Genomic DNA, 12,374 nt, shown 5'->3' with positions numbered 1-12,374 from the left:
AAATATGAGATTTATTGCTTATTTCATTGGAATTTTTTTACATTACGTTTTAATTATATATAATTTTAATTATATAAAAAGTTTTGCATGATTTGTCTTAGGAAACAAAGTGCTTAACTTTCTTTATACCATTTGAATTCTTAAGATTTTGCAACCGGAAGTTGGTTAATTTATTTATTTGGATAATTAAAATTTCTGTTAAGGGATATTGCTTATTTCACTCTAATTTTTTATATATAATACATTTTTATTGAAATTTCTGTTTTTTTCGTTTGTTCTTCAGCAGAGTAAAATTCTGTGCAGTTTTTAAATTTAATATTTGGCATTTTTTCTGGTAAATTTAAAAGCCAGAGGGAGGCTGGCCGCGTAGCGGCTAGTACAGAATAAAATAAAATTTAAGATAGAATAAAATATAGGAGTGATTCTCAACCGGTGGAACGCGTACCATTAATGGTACGCAAGAGAAAAGTAGGTAGAAAGACAAAGAAACAAAGTGTTTTTAACTATTAAATTCAAAAATCTCGCGAAGAAAAACAACAATTGATAGAAATTTCTTTGATCGAACTCTAACTGAAGATTTAGAAAATAAAACACTTGTTAACTTTTGGCTGAACCGAAAAAAGCTGCTAATTTTTTATTGCCTTTTTGCACAATCTATTTGTGTGAACAAGTATTTTCTTCCACGTTGTATTTGGAAAAAAAAAAAAAAAAAAAAAATACAGAACATAATAATAAAAATATCTGAAAGGTTTCAGATTTGAAATTGCGTTCAAAAGGGGCGTTTTTTAACATTTTGTGTGTTACCTTTATTTATTAAATATCATGCTCTTCCCACTTAAACCACAAAATTATATTCAACAGCCGTATCGCAAAATAATTTTAAATTGAGCCTATCTTTAGAATTTCCGATAAATTTAATTTCCGAAAATAGTCTCGCAGTTGGAGATAAAAATGTTTTCCTTCCTACATTGTTGCCATTGCTCGCTTTGAAGTCTTAGAGTCTGTTAATCAACAATTCTTTGATATCTAACAAAATATGAAATCGATAATAAAACAAATTCCAAATTTAGGCTTCCACATGTCTATATTCGGCGGAGGATTGCATGATTCAAAATTGGATGGCTCTTGGTACTGTTGTTTTATCACAGTGCGAGAAACATACATACATTTATGTAAATTCTTCATTATTTAATTTCTTTAAATATAAATTAGGGATCTAATATTGGGTGGCAGCAGTTTGAAAAGTGAATCAACGCAGAAAGTGAATCGACTCAAAATGCCAAAACGAAATTAATATTTGCTGTACCTGAGTTACTAGTAACCTTCTTTTCGCTAAACTGTATGTTTCTTCTGTATAACTAGTGGCTGTGGTATAACTACTAAATTATCAGTAACTAGGAAAGTACAGTCACGAAAAAGGCGGAATCATGATTCGTTAAATTAGCTTTTAACTTTTCCGACAACTATTAAAATGCATCTAGTTCCATCTCGATACACTCTAATTCTGATTACCGTTGACTCAGAGCAATATCTTCTCATTCGTGCTCACTTGTTTCACTCTTCGATCAGTGATCTAAATCCAACTCAAATGGTTATGTCCCATTTCAGACCTTTTCAAAAAGTGTGCTATTTCAGGCTGTCTTGATAGGACAGATAAGAATGTTTCCCATTTCAGCGTTTTCATTCAAAATAAAATCCTAAAGGGCGAGTGAAGGTCGCTTGAACGTGAAGCATGTATAACGTAATGTCAAAAGGACGCTGCAACTTACTTTAGACACTGCTTATGCAATCCATTAGTTACGCATAATACATTAAACAAGATGTTCGTTACAAGTTTGCAAAGGCAGTCATTTTTTCCAGGCCTGTGGAGTCGGTAGCGGAAATGAACGACTCCGACTCCTTCGTATATATGTAAACATACACATAGGTACAGCTTATTTTTTAAATATAAGAGAAGTAATAGATGCTACAGAAAAAAATGATATATAGCAATTTTTTTTACATTAATTAGCATTTATTATGAAATGGAAAAACTGGCATTAGTAATTTCTAGGAAACAGTAAAACTTCAGCAAGATCTTCTTTGTTAAAGGACCATAGATCCGATTTGATAAACTTCAGAACTAAGAAAAGTCTTTCCACACTGACTTGAGTTAGAAGAAGAGCTCGTACTGTTAGGGCTACTTCCTTTAACTTTTCAGGATAAATTTTTATAAGTTTTAGAAGAGGTGCCTTGTAAGAGATATTTATCTATTTCTTCAAAGGCCGTGTATAAATCTTGTTTGTATTTTTTTCATTTTTATATCTAAAGGCTCTTGGTTATTTATTTTCATTCGCTCAGTGTAAACGCAACGTATTAATTTTATTTAAAATGTATTTTCCTGATTGGCAACATTTTTTTAGAACAGTAATGATTTGAACTGTAATGTTTTTGAACAGTAATGTTTCTGAATAAAGCAAGTATCTAACAATTAACGGTAATGTTTGACGGAAATGTTTTGAATAAAGGAACTAATTAATTGCTAACATTAGCCTTTTCAATATTATCGAAATATTTCTCAAAATCTAATTCATCAATGGAAGAGGATGATACAGACTCAGTTGCAATGTCTGCAGTTTGACTGTCTTGATTCGAATACTCCACTTGTTCTGAGAATAATTTCATTCTTATTGAAAGTTGATAGATGGCTTTCTTTGCGGTTTTAATTTGTTCGTCATCTAAGAAAATTCGGTGTTTCGGATCTACATATATCGAACCCAGCAAGATCTCATTGCCTAGCAAACTAGTTTCTCTTTTCTTCATTGCAGAAATGATTCCTTCTGAAATAAACCCTCCCTTTCAGAAAGAACAAACATCGCATTCTTCCAGTGTTGCATCCAGTGTTGTTCCAGTGTTGCCAGTAGAAGAAGAGTTTCCAATTCTGCAAGATCATTCCACAGTCTTTTTCTTAGTGAAATATTAGGGTTATTTACACCTTCTGAAAACGTTCTTAATCCTAACAACTACTGTATCATCCAAATATGTACTTCTCCATTACGTTGCTCCTTTTCCTGCTCGCTTCCTAAGAATGGCATAAATTTTGGGAGTTCTTGCTGCTTACCTCAATTCACCTATGAGATTAGTAACTAAATGCATCGATTTAATCAACAATGGCAAATATCATGTCATCCTGCTCCCTTTTTTTGATTTACTAATATGCCAATAAAATAGAAAATAACTATTTATTAATGTATACAGTTCATAAGTAAAAAATAATTACTCAGCTTGCCATTATTATTACTTTTTCAATTCACTTTCATTTCATTTGGAACTCAAACTGTTCAACAAAAACTGGAGTCGGAATCGACGTGTTTTTTAGCGATTCCAACTCCGACTCCTTTTACCCAAAAATCTACCCGACTCCGAATCCACAGCCCTGATTTTTTCCGATTCTTACGTAGCCATTAAATCAATTAGCTCTGTTGAATACACATTAACACCTGAAATTTTGGCAATGTCAAGAAATTCTGATAACCCCCCTTTAACTCTTTGAGGGGCAGAAAAAGGCAATTAACTTTTTCAGCAAAACTCTTGTTTATTTACTACAAGTAGCCACCGTCTGGCTTTTAAATGTACCGGAAAAATGCCTGAAGGGAAGAACAAACGTTAAGTTTAAAAACTGCGCAGAATTTTACTCTGCAGAACAACTTCATAAAAAAAAAACAAAAGATCGTAGAATTTATTAATAAAAAATTTGAAAATTTTACAAAAATCTACATATATATAAAGAAGAATGTTCGTTTCCGTGTTTGTTTGTTCGCGTTATTGATTTCTGATTAATTATGATCCACTTTTTGCCACATTTAATCGACTAAAATTGGATATAAGTGAAATATTGGGTGGAACTTGAGCTTTTACGACCATTAATTAGAAAGACAAAAATCATTACAAACTGCGAGCTATTGTTGCTGATATAAGGAGACAGAATTATTTTATATTTCTATAGAAATTGTGTATGTGGGTTCTATATCGCATCAGGCTGAAAAATGTATGACTATGAATCTTATCTTTTGCATCGTTATTCGAGAAGGATTACAGTGGTATCGTTCTCTCTGCTGTTCAATACATTACTCTCAATCTAACTTAACTGCCATCGGGCACTTCCCTCTAGTCTAATATATGTTTAAATGATCATGAAATAATTTACTTTAATTTAAGCTAAAAATAAACAAATTATGAAAACTCTCTAAGTTTTCAAAGACAATTGACCACGCGAGATAAAATCTGAGAACATATAATGGCAATTTAGTCTCTTTCTCTTATTTAACTTTTTTTTTTTTTTTTTTTTTTTTTTTTTGAGGCATAAATAAAAGTGCGTAGGTTTGCATGTGAATACTTATAAACTTCTTTATTTCTTACTATGGTTTGGCACTCGACAACGTTCCGATTCTGCTCAAGTTTGCAGCTTTGAAGAAAAATGACTAGACATTATCTTTGTCATAGACTGTCGCTGTTTATCGATCAATCGAGTACTTTTCTTATCAGTTTTCGATTGCTAAAAGAACTATACACGTAGAAACGTATTCCGAAACAAAGCGCAAAAATTCGTAACTGAGCTCATTTATTTTTTGACAAACACGAACAAAAGTTAATTAAAAAAAGCCTATAAATATATAAAATATATTATAAAAAATAATAATGATTATTAATATGATAATGATTTATTAACTCAATGAAATAATAAAATAAAAACTTTTTCAGCTCAAAGAAAAAGGCTCGTCGTGAAATGTTTTATTATCGACGTGTATTTGAAGAAGAATAAGGAGAAGCAGAAATATACTATAGAGAACAAATACTAGCAGAAATGAATCCCCAAGGTTTAAAATTTGAAGATGTGTCAGAAATGTAAGTCATTTAGCAAAACATAAGAAAAAAATAGATTAAATTTCATGTCTTCTTCAATTATATATTTGAAAAGATTAAAGTATATAAAATAAAGAAAATCTGAAAGCCTTCAGATTTTACATTACGCCCAAAGGGACTATTTTTAACCTTTTGTGTGTTACCTTTATTTATTCAATGTTCTTTGCACTTAAACTATAAAATTCAATTCAACGGCAATATTGCAAAATAATTTTAAAATGAGCCTATCTTTGGAATTTCCGATACACAGTCAGTCTCCCGCTCTGGAGATGATGTTTTTTTTCCCTTGTAAAGTGTTGCCATTCCTAGCTTTGAAATCGTTTATAATTCCCCAGTCTCAAACATAAACCTGGCTAGCATTCTGCCAAAACACATAGATTTGTCCAAAAGGGGCGCTATTACTTGTTGTGATGTGAAAGTCTTCTTTTCTCCGGAAAGAGATACGCCAGAGGGAAAGAAAAGTCCCCATCCTTCCACCCTATTTTGAGAATAATTCGGTCCGAATGGCGCATGCGTGTTTGCGCTCATGGTCGCGGATGAGGCGGTCGAACTATAGTTTTTTAATCAAAATTCGTTGAAGTGTGTAGAGACATCAGGTATTTTTCGAAGCAGGAAAGATGAAAAATGAGCAACGCTTTCGGCCGGAATCAGACCAAGGACCTCTGGACTACGCGCCTAGCGTGCAGACCACCACACCACGCTAAAAAGGTGGGAGAAATACCTTATATACTCCCCATTTAAAGGGCGACTGGGGATTAGGGGACCCAGTCGCCAAATCCTGGTGGCGGAAAACTGTCATCCACCACCTTTCTTAGACTCACTTCACCTTATAAACTTTGTAGACATTAAGTATTTTTGGAAGCAGGTAAGATGAAAAATGAGCAACGCCTTCGCCGAAAATCGTACCACGGACATCTCGAATTCGCGTCGAGCGTGCTGACAGCTACAGAACGAAGGCGGGAGAATACCTTATATATTCCCCTTTTTAAAGGGTGACTTTGGTTTTTAGGGGACCCAAGCGCCCAATCCTGGATGTGGAGAATCATCATCCACCACCCTTTTAGTTCGGGCGCCAGTGTGGAGACATTAGGTTAACTGGAAGCTAGAGAGATTGAAAAATGAGCAACGCTTTCGCCGGGAATTGAACTACGGACCTTTGTGGTGTGGTGGTCTGCACGGTGCGCTAAGAAGAGGGAGAAATACCTTATAAGCGTTAGAAAATATGAAATCGATAACAAAACAAATTTCAAATTCCAAATTTGGGTTTCCAGATGCCCATATTCGAGAAGAGGCTTACGTTATTCAAAATTAGATGGCTCTAGGTATTGTTGTTTTATCACAATGCGAGGAACATACATACATTCATGCAGATTCTTCATTATTTGATTTCTTTAAACATAACACAGGGCGATAATATTTGGTAGGAACGATTTGAAAGTGAACCGACATTTAAAGTTTTTAACGCAAAATTCCATAACGAAATTAATAGACATTCTGGGCTGACGCCCTTTGGGCTAATAATAATAAAAAATCTGAAGGCTTTCAGATTTTATATTATGCTCAAAGGGGCGTTTTTTAAGGTTTTGTGTGTTACCTTTATTTATTAAATATAGTGTTCTGCGCACTTAAACCATAAAATTCAATTTAACAGCAATAATACATAATATTTAAAACAGCATATCTTTAAAATTTCCGACACACATTTTCGAACTAGAGATATGAATGCGAGAAACGTACATATATTAATCCAGGTTCTTCATTATTTAATTTCTTTAAATTATAGATTAGGTCTATTAATCTTTAAATTATAGATTAATAGCCCTTCTGGACTAACGCTCTTTGGACTAAAAATCCGTATCTTTGAATAAGATTTATATGACACTGTAAATTAATTAGCACCATTTATAGATTCCTAGTGCTCGTTTCACCCTCGTTTTTAATGGAAATGAAAAGAATATAAACTTGGACTTCAAATAATTAAAATCTTTGCAATATCGTATTTGCAACAAATATAAATTTCATTAAATTGCTTCGCCCACAAGCGGCTGCCGACTGCTAGTTTGAAACCAGTGTTCTAAATAAATCTGACGTTCTTCTACTTATACCCCAGATACCTTCTTCTCAAACAAAAATCCCGTAATTTACCATTCTCATCACAATTATCCCGTTTCATTCCCGTCGCGTTGCCAAAAAACGCAGTTAATGCTCGTAAGTGGAAAATATGTTGCTCAATATGTTTCCCAATTTTTGAAGGCTTTAGAACTGACAAAAAGCCAAACATTAAACTATATCAGTAACTAATCCATTATTAGTGAAATACTGTAATCAGTAATCTCTTTCTGCAAATCCAAGTAATCCAAGATAATTACTTTAGTCACGGAAGAATAAATTTTACTTAGATTACTTAATTTCCAAACTGAAATAAGAAAATGGCGAATGGGAAGAAAATATTACTTTGTTGCACTGTTGGATTCCATACGTTAGTTCCCCCCCCCCCCCATTTCGTGTCAACATTAGCTTTTTGGGCATTGCTAAGCTTCTTACGACATCAATAGCATAAATTTTTCATAAATTACTCGTATTTCACCCGAATCCGAATTTAAATTAAAAGTAAAAAATAAAGTGAAGAAAATGAGGTTGTAATTTAACACGCAAATAAAGAAAGAAGAAATGAGTTTTCCTCAAAACTTTTATAAAATAGCTGAAATAATTACCCCCAAAAAAGAGAAAAATATATAATGGTTTTAATGAACTCAGCTAGTGGCATTCCGTAAAAATATGTAATATTTCATACTAGCAGCTATGCGGCCAACCTTCGTCTGGCTTTTAAATGTACCGGAAAATACCTAAAAGGAACACCAGACGTTAAATTTAAAAACTGCGCAGAATATTACTCTGCAGAACAACTTTATATATATATATATATATATATATAACACGAGGGCGTCGGGGAACAGTTACTCAAGTAATTTATCAATTTTACTGCATAAATTGCTTTTCGCTGAAAATTGAATTAGCGAAAATCAGAATGAGTTCTTTGGTGCTCTGCATTGGTTCTTGATCCCTTCAATTCACGGAAATATTTAGCCTAACCAAAATTGCCAGTTTGGCATCGCTTTATTACTCGAGTAAAGGACGAAACACCTTTGTATTTATTTCTTAATTATTGTTCATTGAACGGGAGTTGTTTTGTTCCCCTTGGAAAGTGAACTAATTTCCGATCAATGGCAATGATTACTTGCTTTTAATTTAATTTCTTTTTACAATTGAAATTTTGTTATTCATGATTTAATTCAAGTCCCCGTTAAACATTTTTAACAATTTACATTCAAGTTACTTTAAAACAATTTTCGGAATTAAACTATGGATTCACTCTTTTTAGAAAATTCTACTAAAATTAATCTTAGGAGATAATATAATCGATATTTCTTTAGTAAATAAATTATTATTAACTTACTTTTTTGCAGCTTTTGCGCAAGTAGTAGAATAACTTGATTTCGCACTAAGTTAATTTAAGATCATACAACATTATATATATATATAAAGACCCAGAATTTTAAAAAAAAAATGTATTACATATAACAATAAAATTACAATGAAATAAAATATGCAATATCCCTTAATACAAATGTTAATTATCCTAATAAATAAATTAACCAACTTCCCGTTGCGAAATCTTAAGAATTGAAATGGTGTAAAGGAAGTTAAGAATTTTGTTTCCTACAAAAATAATGCAAAACTTTTTATATTCTTAAAATTATATATAATTAAAACATAATATAAAACATAAAAAATTACGATGAAATAAGAAATAATTCTCATATTTTCAAGAGAAAACGGTCAACAGTCTAGTATCCAAACCAATAAATGAAAAACTGTTGCCAAAACCACATTTCAAAAAGAATGAAACTATCATCAGAAAGCAATAACCAATCAAAATTGTGCTTTGTGGATGACATAATTCAAACTATACAAACCTCTTTGCCATTAGCTAATAAAGAGAGAGAAGGAAAAAAAAAGAAAATTATTTCTGTTGTGCTTCGCGAGACACATGCCCATCCGAATAAGAAGATCGCGATGTGCGTGTTCAAAATTCAAAAGAAAATAAGCAGCATTTTATCTCACATTTTCAACAGGCCAATATACAAAGCATTGAATGAAAAACTGTTGCCAAAACCACATTTCTAAAAGAATGAAACTGTTCAAAATGATGCGATAAAATTGAAAAGATAAAATTAAAAAAATCGGATTCGATTTTGAAAAAAATCGCTTCGAGGTGCACTGGCTCTTGTTTCGTAGCCCTGGGTTTATTAGCTTACGCGCAGCACGAACGAAAGACACACAGATTCTTTCTTTTATTATATGTGGAGATTAGGCATATACGTATTATTATTTTAATGCGTTTTTATTTAAATCAGTCAGATTAAGAAGTAGAAAGAGCTACTCAATAACAGACAGATTAAATTTGAGAGTTAAATAATATTTTAAGCTTTACTGAATGGCAACATGTTGACTCGTGGAAGATAAACGTAATTTATTGTGCGAGCAGCAGCAACACATTGCTTTTATATAGCCGAATTCATTGATTACGATCGAAAGATAAATATCTTACATTTTACCGAATGGCAACAGTGTCGCATGCTAAAGAACGGGCGGCTAAAACCCGCCGGGAACTGGAGAAGTTCAACCAATCAGAGACAACCGTTGCGCCAGGAACTTTTGGCGTCATTTTCCGATCGCCAAACGCAATTTTTGTGCAAAACTGGTATACAAGAAAGCAGTTGTTAATGTTATGGTAACTTGTTCGTATTTCTTGGGTTGATTTGGTTACTTTGTGTTGCCCTGATATGATTTAATATTTAATTTACTGTAGAAGCGATAAGTGAAGTATGTAAATCTCAATTTCGAAAACAAATACAACTTTATATTCCACTCAATTGGCTAACTCGATACCCAATAACTTTTCTTTACTTTTAAATAAAGGGTGAAAATAATAATTGATAAAAATTACTTACTGTGAAATTTCTGGGCTCTTTGTGTATTTGAAAATGCTTCTTGATATCTAGGTTCATATTATTTCATGTACTCTAATCATCATGAAATTCAATATAGAAAAATATTTTAAGAATGTGTCTTTTTTTTTTTTTTTTTTTTATTTATTTAAACTACTTTTAAAACTTTTAGAAATTTCTCTTTTGTATATTTTTCCGTAGGCAAAAATCACATTAACAAAAGCTCCTACTGAAATATAGAAAATACAATGATTATTCAGAGAATCTGTATATTAAAATGCTGATGTGGGATAACTCATAAAATAACCCAGGTAACCCAGTAACTCCCAAAAGAAAAAAAAATAATTGAAAAAATTAACATGAAACTTATTTATGCATTATTCTCCATCGAAATAATTCTGTTTCATTTCATTGTGTTATGTAAAAATAAAGATGTAATTTTTAAAGTCTTGGAACATTAGCACAATCAAGTAATTTTTATTCATGATGAATCTGTGGGGTATTTTACACTTTATATTACACCGTATGTGTTACTATGTACATTATTTTCTTTCATTGCCAAGACTTTTCTGAATAATATGCAGTAATTTATCACCTTCATTAGTCTCCAGGGTTTGTAATTTTATTTTAGGAAATCACACAGTCTTTAAGCTGCAATTTTAATTCCACTTGCTTATGATTTCAGATGTCATGTATTAATCCCTAGCAGAAATTCTGTATAAGTTTTCTTGAAATCCAAAGCATTTTCTTTTTCTGTACAAATAAAATATTCCAACAACAGCTATCACCATTGGATGCCTCTAATTTTTATTTTGTAAACAGCAACAAATTGTATATTGTAGTCTACACATCTGCTGCCTATGTTCCTATAATTTGCTATCATTTCTGATTGTGGAATTGTGGTGAATTTTCACAATTCTGTATTATGCATATTAGAGCACGTATAAAAATATTTCAATTGGTAAGAGATTGTATAAGTGTTTTCTTTCTTTTTTTAAAAAAGTTCTGTATCAATGGTAGTAATTTATTTAATTCAATATTGCAAAGCAGGAAAACAGTATCTTCTTAAGGGTAGAAGACTTTCATGAAGTATATGTTTAAAAGAATATGACTTCTGTTCATGCGGCACAAGAGAAATATCCCATGCAGCTAGCCTGTCCACCAGTGTTCAAACTATTAGTGCTTCTTAGTCTTATCCACTCAACTGTTGATGAATACTAATTATGGAAGATAGTAATAATTTTTCTCAGTGTGAAAATTTTGTGACCATTTTATAGAAAGTTTCTCACTGTAGTCTGCTCCAGAATCTTTGGATGAAGTTATCATTACATGATATATCATAATTTATTCTTTATATTGAAACTGATTGGGGTTCTTCTTTTTTTTTTTTTTTTTTTTTTTTTCATCTGGAATAATTGTTCTTAGTAGCAGAATAACTGCACACAAAGGACTCTGTTTATAATTGTTATTCTCCAAGCAGATTTAATAAATTAACATCATTCAGTTTATTATACCAGTGTTGTATAAGAGTCAAAAACGGCTTTAAGACAAATGGGTGGTATCTGAGTATAAGTGTGCATTTAGTTACAATAATTAGTAATAATCATTTATTGTTTTACAATTGTTTACATTAATGTTATGTTTTCCTAATATCTAACATGTTAAATAACAATTCTATTTTGCTTGGTTTAAGGTTGGTTCCTAGGGACCAATGCTATATTTAATATGTTAAGAAATGACTGATAAAGTGTTAAATTGATAAAAACAACTTACTTATACATAGAAAACAAACACTTGAAATTTTGAACTTCAAGTTATATTTTGTGATTATCCATATGATCCATGCGCAAAAAATATTTTAAAATATAGTATTAAAAAAGAAAATTTACAGAGTTTAAAAATTTATTAAAAAATATTCATATTATGCTACATAATCTGATATTTTGAGCAATATATATTAAATTGTAATTTATCAACCTAGATAAAATTTTGATTAAAATATCTAGTGGTGAGCTATTAAAATATTAACAAAGAGCACACACTTTATTTTATAAAATTCAAAATACCAAATTATGTTTAATTTTTAAATGTTTTAATTTTTACAAAAACGGAAAACAAATAGTAACTGTGCATGAAAAAAAATTAAATGGGAAATATCATGGAAATTCCATAAAATAGCAAATAAATTTCATGATTTGCACAATTTGTGCCAGAAGTTGCCCCTCACTTTTCTTCTCACATCAGTTGATCATTTGTAAGGTTTTAAGAACCAGCAGAGATTTTTCAAAAATTTTCTATTCTGCTAAAGGTTTCCCCATTTAGCATTGTCTTTAAATCTAAAACTTCATGTGAGTCAAAGAAGGTCTTATTGTGGAAACACTTTTCCTTAAGCTTAAAGCCTGCTTAGCTTCACCTCTATTAATACTAATAGTCTTTATAATAACTATACCTTCCTTTACA

General features: G+C 31.4%; 1 protein-coding gene across 1 annotated transcript in view; it reads right to left on the bottom strand.

Moving 5' to 3' along the window:
* LOC118193940 (uncharacterized) overlaps nt 1–12,374 on the bottom strand; it is a 173,229-nt gene that overhangs the window by 123,430 nt on the left and 37,425 nt on the right. The window lies entirely within an intron of this gene.

The sequence above is a fragment of the Stegodyphus dumicola genome, chromosome 2, assembly GCF_044657685.1.
Source record: "Stegodyphus dumicola isolate Sdum_Otavi_A_Nest chromosome 2, ASM4465768v1".
Taxonomy (NCBI): Eukaryota; Metazoa; Arthropoda; class Arachnida; order Araneae; family Eresidae; genus Stegodyphus; species Stegodyphus dumicola.
Note: the sequence above shows the minus strand (reverse complement) of the source record. Positions and strands in the feature narration are given on the sequence as shown.